This window comes from Nicotiana tomentosiformis, chromosome 1 (genome assembly GCF_000390325.3).
Source record: "Nicotiana tomentosiformis chromosome 1, ASM39032v3, whole genome shotgun sequence".
Lineage (NCBI taxonomy): Eukaryota > Viridiplantae > Streptophyta > Magnoliopsida > Solanales > Solanaceae > Nicotiana > Nicotiana tomentosiformis.
This window is the reverse complement of record NC_090812.1, coordinates 82,624,121-82,640,351: the sequence shown is the minus strand read 5'-3', so window position 1 is coordinate 82,640,351 and position 16,231 is coordinate 82,624,121. Positions and strand designations below refer to the sequence as shown.

General features: G+C 37.5%; 1 long non-coding RNA gene across 1 annotated transcript; it reads left to right on the top strand.

The window, feature by feature from the left end:
- The first annotated feature begins 5,391 nt into the window (after positions 1-5,391).
- LOC138899628 (uncharacterized) lies at positions 5,392-7,664 on the top strand. The gene is made up of 3 exons (XR_011411378.1): positions 5,392-5,528; positions 6,252-6,408; positions 7,577-7,664. It is a non-coding gene; the product is annotated as an uncharacterized lncRNA (long non-coding RNA).
- The last annotated feature ends 8,567 nt before the right edge of the window (positions 7,665-16,231 follow it).

Sequence of the window (16,231 nt, the reverse complement as noted above, 5' to 3'; positions counted from 1 at the left end):
AATTTTTTCATCTATCCAATTGAATAACTCACTTAAATCACTACTTCAACATGCTAAAACAAAGGCAGCGTAACATAATCATATAAGTAAGAAAACTAAATCAAAATTCATAGCGTATTTAACAGAAATCGTCCAACCAAACTTATATGTATTCAAATAAATCAATCTTTAAATCCAATATATAACCCAAATAATACGCAATCAGTACACAATTAATACGAAAGAGATAAGGTATTTTTCATAGAGCAAATGACTAAAATACGTCTTGGCAAAAAGACTGAATGTGTACCACCTGCTAGCGTCTTGGCGGGTGTACCACTCCAGAGCCGCCCCACTCAGACTCTGACTGAAGTACGCCATCAATAATTCGTCCTTCCCACCGGTGCCTCTCATCTTGCAGCAAAAACCTCTCAAATGGGCTACAGGATCTCCATGTCCATCGTACAGGTCAAACTTGGGCATCTTGAACCTGGCGGGCAATTGGATGTTAGGGAACAAGCACAAATCCTTGTAGGCCACACTCACTTGGCTTCCTATCCCTTGCATATTCCTCAAAGATTGCTCCAAACTCTTCACTTTCCTGAATATCTCATCTTGCTCCACGTTCTTAGATGGCTTCTCAGTTTCAACATGAGGCTCAAAGGAAGGGGTGTAACAATAAGGATCTGAGACCTTGAAGGTTGGTTTTGGAGCATAGTATTGGGCATCTAGAACTTTGAATGGGAGTTCACTAGAAGATCGATGGATGGTAGCTTGTGGAGGGGCTACAAAGACAGGATTGGATATTGGAGCAGGGTATGAGGTTGTTTAGGCTGGTGGAGCATAGAAAGGTTGGGACGAGGTGCCAGGGTAGTTGAGGTAAGGGATAGAGCCTGGTGCATGTTGAGGGAAAAGATCACCGGCAGTGGGAACCTGAGCTTGTGACAGTTGTGGGATAGAAGCAGGGTTTTCAGTGTAGTTAGTGGGAAATGAGGGTGGAGGATGTCCCCCGATCCAAGCCTAATACATTTCTGTCATCTGTTGTTTCAACCTTTGGACCTCCTCTTTCAATTCAGATTCCGACTCCACAATATCTCTCAATGGGTCAACCACTCATGTGCCCAATTCTTTGCCAGTCATGACTGCTTGTTGCTTTGACCTGGTATTGTATGGATGACTCGCCAGAATGCCAACAAACTAACCACCTAAATAGAACCTTTATTTCAAAACAACAAGCATGTTAGAATGAACACTCTTTTATTCCTTTCTTTTTTTTCTTTTTCTTTTCTTTTGTCGCTCTTTTTTCCTTTTTTTAAACCATTCGATCGAACCTGATATGGGTTGCCTACGTATCATGTGGAAAAATAAATCAGATCTTGCGTAGTTCGGGAAGATCGGGAATAAAGGAAATAAACTAACTCTTTTTTTTTATTTTGAATTTCCAAAAGAAAGACTTATAAAGATGAAAGAAAAAAAATTTGGATTTTGATTTTTTTTTTTTTTTTTAAAGAATTTTGGAAATGAAAATTTTCTAAAGAAGAAAGAAAATATATACATATTTTTTTAAAAAATATTCAACTTCTAAAGAAGAAAGGAAATTTTGAACTTTTATTTTGAATTTATGAAAGAAATACTTCTAAATAAAAAAAAAAAAATATTTTTGAATTTTGAATTTTCTTTTCAATTTTCGAAAGAAAAACTTCTGAAAAGGAATGAAAATATTTTTTGAATTTTTCAGAAGAAATTAAAAGAAAATATTTTTGGATTTTATTTTTTTAAAAATGTTGGGGTCTCAAAGAAAGACTTTTCTAAAGAAAGAAGTAAAGAAAAATATTTTTGAATTTTTAAAAATTGTGGGCCGGAACCGATGAGGTTTGCCTACGTACCTCACATCCGGTGAGAATCAGACCCGCGTAGTTCGGTCAGTTCTGACGGAACAGAGGAAACAATGACTTTTGAAAATATTGGCTTATTTTCTCTCTTTTTTTTTCAAAATTTCGGTAGAGTTTCGAAATGTTTCAAATACCTACCTCACTCTTGTTTTGTTCTTGATTTTCTTTCCCTATTCTAGAAGCCGGTCAACATACAAGCCGAAGCAAATGAATACGCAAGTAGCACGTAAAATGCATCACGATGGTCTTTTAATTTTTGGGCACACCTGTCCTAGACGGACCCAATGTATGTGTTGAGTCCCTAAGGTCAAATGCACGTGATGCAAACAAGCGTACCTAGTAGGGATCCGGCATGAGGCTATGTCATTCTAAGTTTTAAAAATCTGGGTGTATTGTTCTAGACACGGCTTACCTGAGCGGACAACTCGAGCTGAGGGAGGGCAGCGTACCGGGAATACAAAAGCTTCACCGATTTTACAACTTGTCTGAACCTCGTTCTAAAATTAGGATACGACTCTAACAGAAAAGAAGCCACGCAAAGCGCATGCTTCCCAGTAGATTTAGAAGACTCAGAGAGAAGAAGAGTTTCGTAATAGTTTTATATACTGTTCAAACAATATCAAAGCAATAAAAAGCGGCATTTAGTACATTAGGCTCAAACACGTAACAATCAGTAATAAATAAAACCAAGTATCACAATTATTCTAAGCTCGAATTCTGAACCCTGAACGAAAGATTATGGGTTCTTTTCCCCAGCAAAGTCTCTAGAACTGTCACGCCTCATTTTTCCCGAAGGGAATTAGGGAGTTTTTCCAATTAAAGTGACATTGATCGAAATGAGATTATTTATTTAGTTCAGAGTCTCCACTTGGAATAATTTATGGTGTCCCTAGTCACCGATTTATTTTAAATCCTAAATCAAGGAAATTGACTCTTATTTGTGGTCTGCGAACACAGAAGACCGGGTAAGAAATTCTGTTAACCCCGAAAAAGGTGTAAGGCACTCCCGAGTTCCGTGGTTTTAGCACGGTCGCTCAACTATTAATAATTAGCTTAATTATCTGATTTATCACATGTTTTAAAACCTTATGTGCATTTTTACTTTCTAACTGCTTTTAGTATTTATGGAATTTGTTTGAAACAAGTCGCGATATCGCGCACTCATTTATTTTTTGTACATATTGCGAATCGCGCCACGTGAAACGCACCCGCGATTTACAATATGTTAATTTTTATTATTATTTGAAGTTATGTCAGGTCACATGAAATGCACACCCGAATGGGATTTACGTATCGTGACCATACCACGGGAACCGTACCCATGTCCACGATGATTTATTAGCGCGCCTAAAGCAAACTACGGTATTTACGAATTATTTTCCTAATCTTTGAGGTTGTTGTGATGCCGAATTTATGGAGAAGATATTATTGGGGAGTAAATAGGCTAGCTAACATGATCTATTACTTGGCCCAAATTCCTTATGGTTCAAGACCCACCTTATGGCCCATTCTTATTCCTTGCCCAGAAAGAAACGACTCCAATTTTTCCATCTATCTAATTTAATAACTCACTTAAATCACCACTTCAACATGCTAAAACAAAGGCAACGAAACATAACCATATAAGTAAGAAAACTAAATCAAAATTCATAGCGTATTTAACAGAAATCGTCCAACCAAACTTACATATATTCAAATGAATTAATCTTTAAAGCCAATATATAACCCAAATAATATGCAATCAGTACACAATTAATACGAAAGAGATAAGGTATTTTCCATAGAGCAAATGAAATCCATCAAGAGCAAATAGAAACACTAATATATCAAAGCAAGTGTATACTTAAAAGGTAAACAAATAGTGAGAAGAATGAATTCGAATAGACCTTTATATTGATAAATAAAACTGAAAATTTGTAACTCAATCGGAATAACAAAGTAACAATTGTTGGACTGAAACGCAAAAATTGCGAATTAGAACCTCGAATCGGCACCAGAAAACTCAAAACCCAAACGCGACCTCAAAATTCGATCTCCGGACGCTTATCAATTGAAAAACTTTACAAGTGACTCAAAACCCACTTCCACATAACTCCAATCTTCCTTATCACAAACCCCCACTAAAATTCCCAAACATTTGACAAAAGCTTTCACAGTGGAAATTCCCAAAAAACAGACGTGAGTTCTTTTTTCGTTTTTTCTTTTTTCTTTGCCGTTTCCAATTGGCTCTTTTTGGAAATTGGGGTGATGTCTTAGCTTCTTAGGTCCTATTGTGAGTGTGGGGTTCAGAACCTCAAAAATGAGGGGCGGCTGGAATTGGGAAATTGAGAAGGGCGTCTGGTTCGTGAAGGAGGGTTGAGGGTGGCCGTTTTTTTCTTGTGTATTTTTGGTCTCTCAGGAGATTGAAAGGTAGGTAAGAGTTTGGTTATAATTGAATTTAAATATGAGTAGAATTGACGTGGGCCATTAAATTGGAGGGAATTAATGGTTAAGATTAAATCTTGCATTTAAATGGAGAGTGGCTAATGAGTTGAGAGGAATGCATATTTGTCTTGCTGGGTCACTAAAATCCGAAAATGAACTTACAATTGGCCCAAATTTAATTCTTTCTCATTGAACAAATATAAAAAAAATAAAATAAAAATACTACCAAAATATATTAGTTAATCTTAATTAATAAGAATAAATTATTAAAGTGAACTATATATAAAAATAAAAATATTTTTGGTATTTTTTTTAAATGTTATAAATATTATAAAATACTAATAAGCTAAAAAAAGTTATAAAACTATTTTTGTGTTTTTTAAACTTATGTTTTAAAATTAAAACTAAAAGTTGACCGAAATCCTATTAAAAATAAAATTAAGTAAATATTTTTAAAATACTACTTTTAAAAGTTGCGCGGGTCAAAAATTATGTGCTTACAGCTGTCCCTCTTTGCTTGGAAACACGAAGAGTTTTCGGAGCAAAGAACAATAAGCAACTTAATTGATTTATGACCCGACGCTTATTCAAAACGAAATAAAGATGGACAAAAGATTGTGACCGAGCCGTGGTATCTGAGCTGCCTACATATCCTTAGCTATAAAGGAATCAGGCTACGTGTAGTTCAGAGGTGAGTGAAGTGATGGAATATGTGGAGAGTCGAGTGAGGTTCCGTCGAGGTTCCGATCCGCGGTTCCTGTTATTACATCAGAATCAAAATCTAAAAGAAGTAAACAAACTTATCAGCTATGAGTTACAAGATTCCTATCTATAAGTCTTCTGAAACTTAATATTGAGTCTTGAATGATTCTTCATGCAGACTTTTGATTTGAACCTTAGATGCTTGCTAGCTGTAGGTGTTGATTCGTTCTTCCACGTCTTCTTGGGATCAAGACCGGACATGCAGTGCTCGTGACTTCAACCATGTCTTGAGCAGTTCACATCTTTCATTTGCTTCTGCATTTTAGATTCACTTCTTCTTTTTTTCTTTTATTCTGGATTGAGACTTCTTCTTTTGGTCATCTCGGATTGTCGACTCGTATTCTTAAGGCGAGCTTCTGCTACTTCTAACTTGAATTGAATTCTGAGATGACTTCCCTCGTTCTCCAGGTGGGCGCCTGCTACTGACTTGAAATTTGAAGTAACTTTGAAATGAATTCCCCCGTTCTCCAGGTGGGCTTCTGATGCTTCTTGAACTTGAAAATTGAAAGTTGACCCAGTTCTTCAGGTGGGCTCCTGATGCCTCTCTGACTTGAAATTGTAAACTGAAAGCTGACCCTATTCTTCAGGCGGGTTCCTGATGCTTCTTGAACTTGAAAATTGAAAGTTGACCCTGTTCTTCAGGCGGGCTCCTGATGCCTCTCTGACTTGAAATTGTAAACTGAAAATTGACCCTATTCTTCATGCAGGCTCCTGATGCTTCTTGAACTTGAAAATTGAAAGTTGACCATGTTCTTCAGGCGGGCTCCTGATGCCTCTCTGACTTGAAATTGTAAACTGAAAATTGACCATGTTCTTTAGGCAGGCTCCTGATGCCTCTTGAACTTGAAAATTGAAAGTTGACTCTGTTCTTCAAGCGGGCTCCTGATGCCTCTCTTACTTGAACTTGTAAACCGAAAGTTGACCATGTTCTTCAGGCGAGATTCTCCTGATTACTGGATTCTCCTGATGCTTCTCTAACTTGAACTTGAAAACTGAACGCTGAACATGTTCTTCAGGCGGCTCCTGATGCCTCTTGAACTTGAAAATTGAAAGTTAACCTTGTTCTTCAGGTGGGCTCCTGATGCCTCTTGAACTTGAAAATTGAAAGTTGATCATGTTCTTCAGGCAGGCTCCTGATGCCTCTCTGATTTGAACTTAAAATCGATTTCTGAAATATTGACCCTCGTCCTCCAGGTGGGTGCCTGCAATCAAAACAACAAAACAAACAAAATTTTCTACCCCAGTTTGCACTAGGAAGATTTGTGAGTTGTTAGCAAAACTGTAAACCACTTATGCTATTGATGCAATGATGAGAGTAAGACTAAAGACTCGACTAGGATGTGCGTCTCCTGTGAGTAAAACCAAGATAATTTGACAAGCAAATGCGTCTGCTAAAAATAAAACCTAAATGACCCAAACTAGGAAGTGTGTCTCCTAGGGATGGACTCAAACGACCCAAACTAGGAAGTGCGTCTCCTAAAAGAGTAACCTGAAAGACCAATATTAGGAAGTGTGTCTCCTACGGGTGAAACTTGAACGAACCAAACTAGGAAGTGCGTCTCCTAAGGGTGAAATCTAAATTTATGAAGTGTGTTTCCTAAAAGTATATCCTGAAAGACCCAGACTAGGAAGTGCGTCTCCTAGGGGCGAAACTTCAATGACTCAAACTAGGAAATGCGTCTCCTAGGGGCGAAACATCAATGACTCAAACTAGGAAGTGCGTCTCCTAGGGGTAAAATTCGAATGACTCAAACTAGGAAGTGCGTCTCCTAAGGATAAAACTTGAATGAACCAAACTAGGAATTACGTCTCCTAGGGGTGAAATCTCAATTTAGGAAGTGTGTCTCTTAAAAGTATATCCTGAAAGACCAGACTAAGAAATGCATCTCCTAGGGGCGAAACTTCAATGACTCAAATTAGAAAGTGCGTCTCCTAGGGGTAAAACTCGAATGACTCAAACTAGGAAGTGCGTCTCCTAGGGATGAAACTTGAATGAACCAAACTAGGAACTGCGTCTCCTAGGGGTGAAATTTCAATTTAGGAATTGCGTCTCCTAAAAGTATATCCTGAAAGAGCTAAACTAGGAAATACGTCTCCTAGGGGCGAAACTTCAACAACTCAAACTAGGAAGTGCGTCTCCTAGGGGTAAAACTCGAATGACTCAAACTAGGAAGTGTGTCTCCTAGGGATGAAACTTGAATGAACCAAACTAGGAACTGCGTCTCCTAGGGGTGAAATCTCAATTTAGGAAATGTGTCTCCTAAAAGTATATCCTGAAAGACCCAGACTAGGAAATGCGTCTCCTAGGAGCGAAACTTCAATGACTCAAACTAGGAAGTGCGTCTCTTAGGGGTAAAACTCGAATGACTCAAACTAGGAAGTGTGTCTCCTAGGGATGAAACTTGAATGTACCAAACTAGGAACTACGTCTCCTAGGGGTGATATCTCAATTTAGGAAGTGCGTCTCCTAAAACAAAAATATAACTTGAAAGACCCAGACTAGGAAGTGTGTCTCCTAGGGGTGAGACTCAGCTTGAGAAAAATTATAAACTAAGCTTGACTAAAGTAAAAACTGACCTTATTCTCCAGGTGGGACCCCTGAACTTTAAGAAAAGCCAAAGATTCCTCTCAACTAGGGATATGCCTAGGACGTATGGTGCTTCTCAACTAGGGAACATGCCTAGAAAGTATGGTGCTTCTCAACTAGGGAACATGCCTAGGAGGTATGATCTTCTCAATAGCCTTTGCGTTAGCAGAACTGGGGCATCACACATGAAAAATTCAAGCTTTGATATGATCATAGCCTTCATCCCTGTTTTAGACAAAGAAAACTTGTGAGTTTTAAACATGGTGGTTAGTTTGTGGCTTTGACTTCGAGGGCGATTTCTCTTGCACTTGCCATGACAACTTTGAATTCAACTTGGGGACCTTGCTTGTTATTGGCCAAACACTTTTCTGTCAACCCTTATCATAGAAAACACCTTTGATCCATTCAAGCCTAATACCCTCTATCTGTTGCATTTTTGCTCATAAAGTGACATTTACTGAACCTTTGCATTTCACATGAATCCCAAAACACGTCAATTGTCACAAACCCACGGCGCATACTATTGTTTCCTGACTTGTGCCACTTTTATGTGCTAGCCAGACTCCACTTTGTGCAATTGGAAAGCTGGTAGCAAATTTTGAAGTCATTTCTCACTTATTTTGACAAAACAGACTCAAAAAGAGGACTTAAACAAAGCAAGAAGAACAGAGTAAGGGGACAATGGAAAGAGATGACAACTAACAAGAAAATCACTAAGTAGAAACTTATCAGATGTGGATACCAACTCTAATGACCGTGACATGCATTTTGGATTAAGTGGCCTAATTTGTCAAGCAAGTCTAATGTTCAACTCTTGTTGTATCTCTAAGCCGTGAAACTAGGCTTCAATGCACCGATTATCCCTATCTGATTCACGATCCTTATTCGACTTGTAGTGCCCGAAGAGTTTTCACCATCAAGCCTCTCTCATTTTGTTATTTCTTTCAACTCACCATCGCCTTATGGTGCCTGTGAAGGTTTTCACCGATAAGACTCTCAGTTTGTTCTTTTCTTCTTATTTCCTCTGATTTTGCAGTTGACAAGGCATTAACCATAGTAAAAATATCATATGTTCCTGGCATGTCTAACTCGGCACTCTCAAAGATTATCTGGAAGGTCTTTTTTGGACTGTAATGTGGCTTTTGGACAGGGTTAGAAAGAAAGAAAGGCATGAAGGCTAAAATTCAAACTAAGACAAAATAGGGTATAACTTTAAAACTTTTGGAACCGTTTTTTTATAGAAAACGAAACTCCTGCCCCAGTTTCTTTTGAAGTGAGGAATTTTGAAAATTTGTTTTTTCTTCTTTTTTCCTTTTTGAGATGGAATTTCTAAGAAAATTTGGCTCTTGACTTCATGGAATTATGAAATATTTTATTTGGTGTGACCGAACCGTAAGGCTACCTACGTATCTTGTGGTGACAAGAATCAGGTTGAACGCAGTTCAAAATTAAGAGTTGTTTTGTTTTTGTTGCTTCCCTTTTTTTCTTTTTTTTCTTTTTTTTTCTATTTTTCTCCTTTTTTTTCTTTTCTATTTTCTAACTCTACTTCTAATTACAAAAGAGGGGTATGAAAGAAAATAAATAAGGCTCAAAAGGGGTAACAGAGGATAAAAGTATTTGGGGTAACAGAATAAAATGCATTTGTCATTCCAAACTTTAAAAATGCCAAGTACAAACATGCAATTGAAGATAAGCAAAGAAATCATACATAGTATCTATTGATGGCATCAACACAAACAAAAAGTTCCAATGGGCAATACCTTCGTCCCAATGAATGACCCTTGCTAGTTCGAAGCAGACTTGACTCAACCTTATCTTGATGTGGAATGATGCATTTCAACATTGACTGATCTACCTCAAACTACTTGAGAGACATTTCCTTGTTGCGTCCTCTTATCCACCTCTTGATTTCCCAGATTAACTACCTCAGTTTCACTCAATTCAAGCTACAGGTTATCATAGAATTCGTGAATCTTTACTTGTTTCCTCAAATGCATCTTTTTATCATATTCAAAATTATGTTTCATTATTCCATGATTAGACTGGATTTCAAGATATAGCTAAAAACTCGGCATGCATGTCATGTCATTAGAACTAGCGGGAAAAGAACTAAACACAGAATGACACAAAATGTCAAACTGTATTTCATTGAGTAAAGGATGGAAGGGTTTAAGAACAAGACAAACAACCTAAGATCCGAGTTACAACCCTAAAATAACCCGGATAATGAAAATACAACAGAACAGACATACAAGATTCACACAAATAGAGGGATAGAAGGGTTTGACTCAATAAAATAAATAAAATCTGGATCACAACCCTAAAATAACCCAGATAATAGAAAAAACATCAAAACAAGCTACCAAGATTCCTTCTGAGTAAGGAGAGAATGACCTTTCCATTGCTAAGCTTGACACTTAGCCACCAATTTGCTCATCAGAATCAAAAAGGCCTTCTCATATTTCAAAATCATTAACTTTAGTCAGCAAATTCCCAAGAGGATTCTCATACTTCCTGTCACCATGCATCATCCCCACAAAGGGTGCATCATCATGTGCAGGTAAAAGATTCTGCGTGATATTCTGGGTGTCACTGTCCTGGATCACAATTATCCCTTCTTGAATCATTCTTTCTATTTACCTTTTCAAAGCATGGCAATCTTCAGTGTTATGCCCTTGGACATTAGAATGGTACATGCACCGTACAGTAGGATCAAAAATTTTTGCGCATGGGTCCGGAGTATAGCCGAGAAGCGGCTCAATCAGGCCAGAATGTTTTAACTTTTCAAACAAGCTTGTGTAGGATTCCCCTATTGGCGTAAATCTATATCTTTGCCTTTGTTCCCCTCCATGCCCCTGTTTTCTAGGGTTATTGGGTGCTCGAAAATGTTGTGAAGGCGAACGAGTATTTTGTGGTGCTGGTGCTCGCCATAAGGAGTGACTCAGTGGTTGAACAAATGACTGGACATTATACGGAGGATAATACTGGCTAGGATTATGTAGAGCTCGGGGATAGGTTTGAGGTTGGGGTTGGGGTCGAGGCTGAGTATATTGGTGAGGCGGACCCTTTGAACCATGTCGTAATCCTGAGACAACCATGGCAACATCATACTTTTTCTTCTGACCCGGCAAGCTTCCTGTGTCGTTCTGAATTGCTTGTGTTGTGGCTTTTAAAGTAGAATAGCTCATGATATTGCTCGACTTCAACCCATCTTATACCATTCCTCCCATTTTTACCACATCATTAAAAGGCTTACCCACGGCCGAGATCAAATTCCCAAAGTAAGTAGGCTCTTGAGCTTGAAGAAAGTACTCAACTATCTCATCTTCTTCCATCGGCTGATTGACCTGGGCAGCTTGTTCTCTCCATCTGAACCCGTAATCCCTAAAGCTTTCATTAGGCTTCTTTTCTATCTTGGTCAGGGATAGGCGATTTGGGACAATGTCTAATTGTACTGAAAATGCAAGGCAAAGGCCTGAGCTAAATCGTCCCATGTGTACCTCCTGCTAGCGTCTTGGCGGGTGTACCACTCCAGAGCCTCCCCACTCAGACTCTGACTGAAATACGCCATCAATAATTCGTCCATCCCACCGGCGCCTCTCATATTGCAGCAAAAACCTCTCAAATGGGCCACGAGATCTCCTTGTCCATCGTACAAGTCAAACTTGGGCATCTCGAACATGGCGGGCAGTTGGACGTTAGGGAACAAGCACAAATCCTTGTAAGCCACACTCACTTGGCTTCCTATCCCTTGCATATTCCTCAAAGATTGCTCCAAACTCTTCACTTTTCTGATATCTCATCTTGCTCCACGTTCTTAGATGGCTTCTCGGTTTCAACATGAGGCTCAAAGGAAGGGGTGTAACAATAAGGATCCAGGACCTTGAAGGTTGGTTCTGGAGCATAGTATTGGGCATCTGGAACTTTGAACGAGAGTTCACTAGAAGATCGATGGATGGTAGCTTATGGAGGGGCTACAAAGACAGGACTGGATATTGGAGCAGGGTATAAGGTTGTTTAGGCTGGTGGAACATGGAAAGGTTGGGACGAGTTGCCATGGTAGTTGTGGTAAGGGGTAGAGCCTGGTGCATGTTGAGGGGAAAGATCACCGGCAGTGGGAACCTCAGCTTGTGACAGTTGTGGGATAGAGGCAAGGTTTTCAGTGTACTTAGCGGGAAATGAAAGTGGAGGATGTCCCCCGATCCAAGCCTGATACATTTCTGCCATCTGCTGTTTCAACCTTTGGACCTCCTCGTTCAATTCAGATTCCGACTCCACAATATCTTTCGATGGGTCAACCACTCCCGTGTCCAATCCTTTGCGAGTCATGACTGCCTGGTGCTTTGACCTGGTGTTGTATGGTTGACTCGCCAGAATGCCAACAAACTAACCACCTGAACAGAACTTTTATTTCAAAACAACAAGCATGTTAGAATGAACACTCTCTTTTTTTTCCTTTTTTTCCCCCTTTTTCTTTTCTTTTGTCGGCTCTTTTTTCCTTTTTTTAAAACCATTCGATTGAACCTGATATGGGTTGCCTACATATCATGTGGGAACATGAATCAGATCTTGCATAGTTCGGGAAGATCGGGAATAAAGGAAATAAACTAACTCTTTTTTTTTATTTTGAATTTCCGAAAGAAAGACTTATAAAATGAAAGAAAATATTTTTGGATTTTGATTTATTTTTTTTTAAAAAGAATTTTGGAAAAGAAAATTTTCTAAAGTTTAAAGAAAATATATACATATTCTTTTTAAAAATATTCAACTACTTTTTTTTTTTTTTTTGGAATTTTGCAAGAAAAACCTCTAAAGAAGAAAGGAAATATTTTTGGATATTTATTTTGAATTTATGAAAGAAATACTTCTAAAGAAAAAAAAATATTTTTGAATCTTGAATTCTTTTCAATTTTCGAAAGAAAAACTTCTGAAAAGGAATGAAAATATTTTTTTGATTTTTCAGAAGAAATTAGAATAAAATATTTTTGAATTTTATTTTTTAAAAAAAGTTGGGGTCTCAAAGAAAGACTTTTCTAAAGAAGGAAGTAAAGGAAAATATTTTTGGATTTTTAAAAATTGTGGGCCGGAACCGATGAGGTTTGCCTACGTACCTCACATCCGGTGAGAATCAGACCCGCGTAGTTCGGTCAGTTCTGACGGAACAGAGGAAACAATGACTTTTGAAAATATTGGCTTATTTTCTCTCTATTTTTTCAAAATTTCGACAGAGTTTCGAAATGTTTCAAATACCTACCTCACTCTTATTTTTTTCTTGATTTTCTTTCCCTATTCTAGAAGCCGGTCAACATACAAGCCGAAGCAAATGAATACACAAGTAGCACGTAAAATGCATCAGGATGGTCTTTTAATTTTTGGGTACACCTGTCCTAGACGGACCCAATGCATGTGTTGAGTCCCTAAGGTCAAATGCACGTGATGCAAACAAGCGTACCTAGTAGGAATCCGGCACGAGGCAATGTCATTCTAAGTGTTAAAAACTTGGGTGTATTATTCTAGACCCGGCTTACCCAAGCAGACAACTCGAGCCGAGGGAGGCAGCGTACCGGGAATACAGAAGCTTCACCGGCTTTGCAACTTGTCCGAACCTCGTTCTAAAATTAGGATACGACTCTAACAGAAAAGAAGCCACGCAAAGCGCACGCTTCCAGAAGATTTAGAAGACTGAGAGAGAAGAAGGGTTTCGTAACAGTTTTATATACAATTCAAACAATATCAAAATCGGTAAAAAGCGGCATTTAGCACATTAGGCTCAAACACGTAAAAATCAGATAATAAACAAAACCAAGTATCATAATTATTCTAAGCTCGAATTCTGAACCCTAAACCAAAGATTCTGGGTTCTTTTCCCCAGCAGAGTCGCTAGAGCTGTCACACCTTCTTTTTCCCGAAGGGAATTAGGGAGTTTTTTCAATTAAAGTGACATTGATCGAAATGGGATTATTTATTTAGTTTAGAGTCGCCACTTAGAATAATTTATGGTTTCCCAAGTTACCGATTTATTTTAAATCCCAAATCGAGAAAATTGACTCTTATTTGTGGTCTGCGAATACAGAAAACCGGGTAAGGAATTCTGTTAACCCCAGAAAAGGTGTGAGGCACTTCCGAGTTCTGTGATTTTAGCACGGTCGCTCAACTATTAATACTTGGCTTAATTATCTGATTTATTACATGTTTTAAAACTTTATGTGCATTTTTACTTTCTAACTGCTTTTAGTATTTATGAAATTTGTTTGAAACAAGTTACGATATCGCGCACTCGTTTATTTTTTGTACACATTATGAATCGCGCCACGTGAAACACACCCGGTATTTATAACATGTTAATTTTTATTATTATTTGAAGTTATGTCGGGTCACATGAAATGCACACCCAAATGAATTCGAATGGACCTTTATATTGATGAATAAAACTAAAAATTTGCAACTCAATCGGAATAACAAAGCAACAATCGTTGGGCTGAAACGCCAAAATTGCGAACTAGAACTTCGAATCCGCACAAGAAAACTCAAAACCCAAACGCGACCTCAAAATTCGATCTTCGCACGCTTATCAATTGAAAAACTTTACAAGTGACTCAAAACCCACTTCTACATAACTCCAATCTTCCTTATCACAAGCCCCCCACTAAAATTCCCAAACACTTGACAAAAGCTTTCACAGTGGAAATTCCCAAAAACCAGACGTGAGTTCTTTTTTCGTTTTTTCTTTTTTCTTTGCCGTTTCCAATTGGCTCTTTTTGGAAATTGGGGTGATGTCTTAGCTTCTTAGGTCCTATTGTGAGTGTGGGGTTCAGAACCTCAAAAATGAGGGGCGGCTGGAATTGGGAAATTGAGAAGGGCGTCTGGTTTGTGAAGGAGAGTTGAGGGTGGCCATTTTTTTCTTGTGTATTTTTGGTCTCTTGGGAGATTAAAAGGTAGCTTAGGGTTTGGTTATAATTGAATTTAAATTTGGGTGTTAGAATTGACGCGTGCCATTAGATTGGAGGGAATTAATGGCTAAGATTAAATCTTGCATTTAAGTGGAGAGTGAGCTAATGAGTTGGGAGGAATGGACCAAATTGGCCCAAATTTAATTTTTTCTCATTGAGCAAAAATAAAAATAAAAATAAAAATAAAAATACTACCAAAATATATTAGTTAATCTTATTAATAAGAATAAATTATTAAAGTAAACTATATATAAAAAAGGAAATATTTTTGGTATTTTTTTAAATGTTATAAATATTATAAAATACTAATAAGCTAAAAACAAAAGTTATAAAACTATTTTTGTGTTTTTTTTACTTATGTTTTAAAATTAAAGCTAAAAGTTGACCGAAATCCTATTAAAAATGAAAATAAGTAAATATTTTAAAAATATTACTTTTAAAAGTTGTGCGGGTCAAAAATTACGTGCTTACAATATTATGTTGAAACTCCAGCATACGGAAAGTTTCAGCATAATATGCAAAACATTGGAGCTCCTGTATATAAACTTCCAGCATATTATGTTGGAAGTTCAGCACATTATAAACTTCAAGCATATTATGCTGGAATTTTTCCGCAATTTTAAGAGTGTTTTTATTCAGATTTTATTTTTACATAAAAAGTAACTAAATTTTGATTATTTTTGAAACTGCGACTTTTTTAATTACCAATTATAAATCAAATAATTTGTGTAGTCAAAGGTGTCGCGCGTGCGCGTGTATATATATATATATACTTCCCCCAATTTAAATGTAAGGTTTCTCGCCAGCTGCTAATGGAGTTGTATAAGCTTTAAAAAGCAACAAGACGAATATGGGGTTTAAAGCTAACACCGAGGTTGCTTATCTAAAATTTATTATAATCATTCTGTCCGACTCAAAATATATTTTTTCATTTATTGTTTTTTCTTCTGAAAATTGCTTAATTATCAAATTAAGCTGAAACAATTTTTCTTCATAAAAAGAGAAAATGGATGAACACAAACCAAATTAAAAATAATTGTGTTTCACAATTTTCATACGTGTCTATTTAGCTATTTATGTAACTCAAAACGACCCGAATGTTTGAATGAGTTAATTTAAGATAAAACCCAAATCGATCCATCAATAAAATTATTTCCAACTCAAGCTGTTCAAACTATGATAGCTTGGGCGTGTTATTTTAAGTTAGATATACATGGGATAATTTTGACACCATTTCTTGTAAAATATAATAGTGAGTGAGAGAGAAGAGTAAAAAAATAAACACAAACGGACAGGCGTTAGAATTTTCTTTCTTCTCACCTAACGTAACATTAGATTTGTATACGGGTAAAATCGGGCTCATGGCGCACCCCAACTTCCGATAGGGTAAACAAAGCTCGAGACATGATGACAAGGCGCCAGAATCGAGGTAAGGGTCTTACCGAGTTAGAGTCCGGAAGCATGACGCCTGTCTTCAAAAATATCGGGGTCATAATCCGGGATCAGTCCACATCCCAAAAGACGTTGTCGGGCAACCAAGCATGAACAACAGAAGGTCGTAATATCCGCGAATATCTAGATATCACGACATGGATCTCGGCACGTATCGATGGAGAACCGACAATCAGTTAAACAAA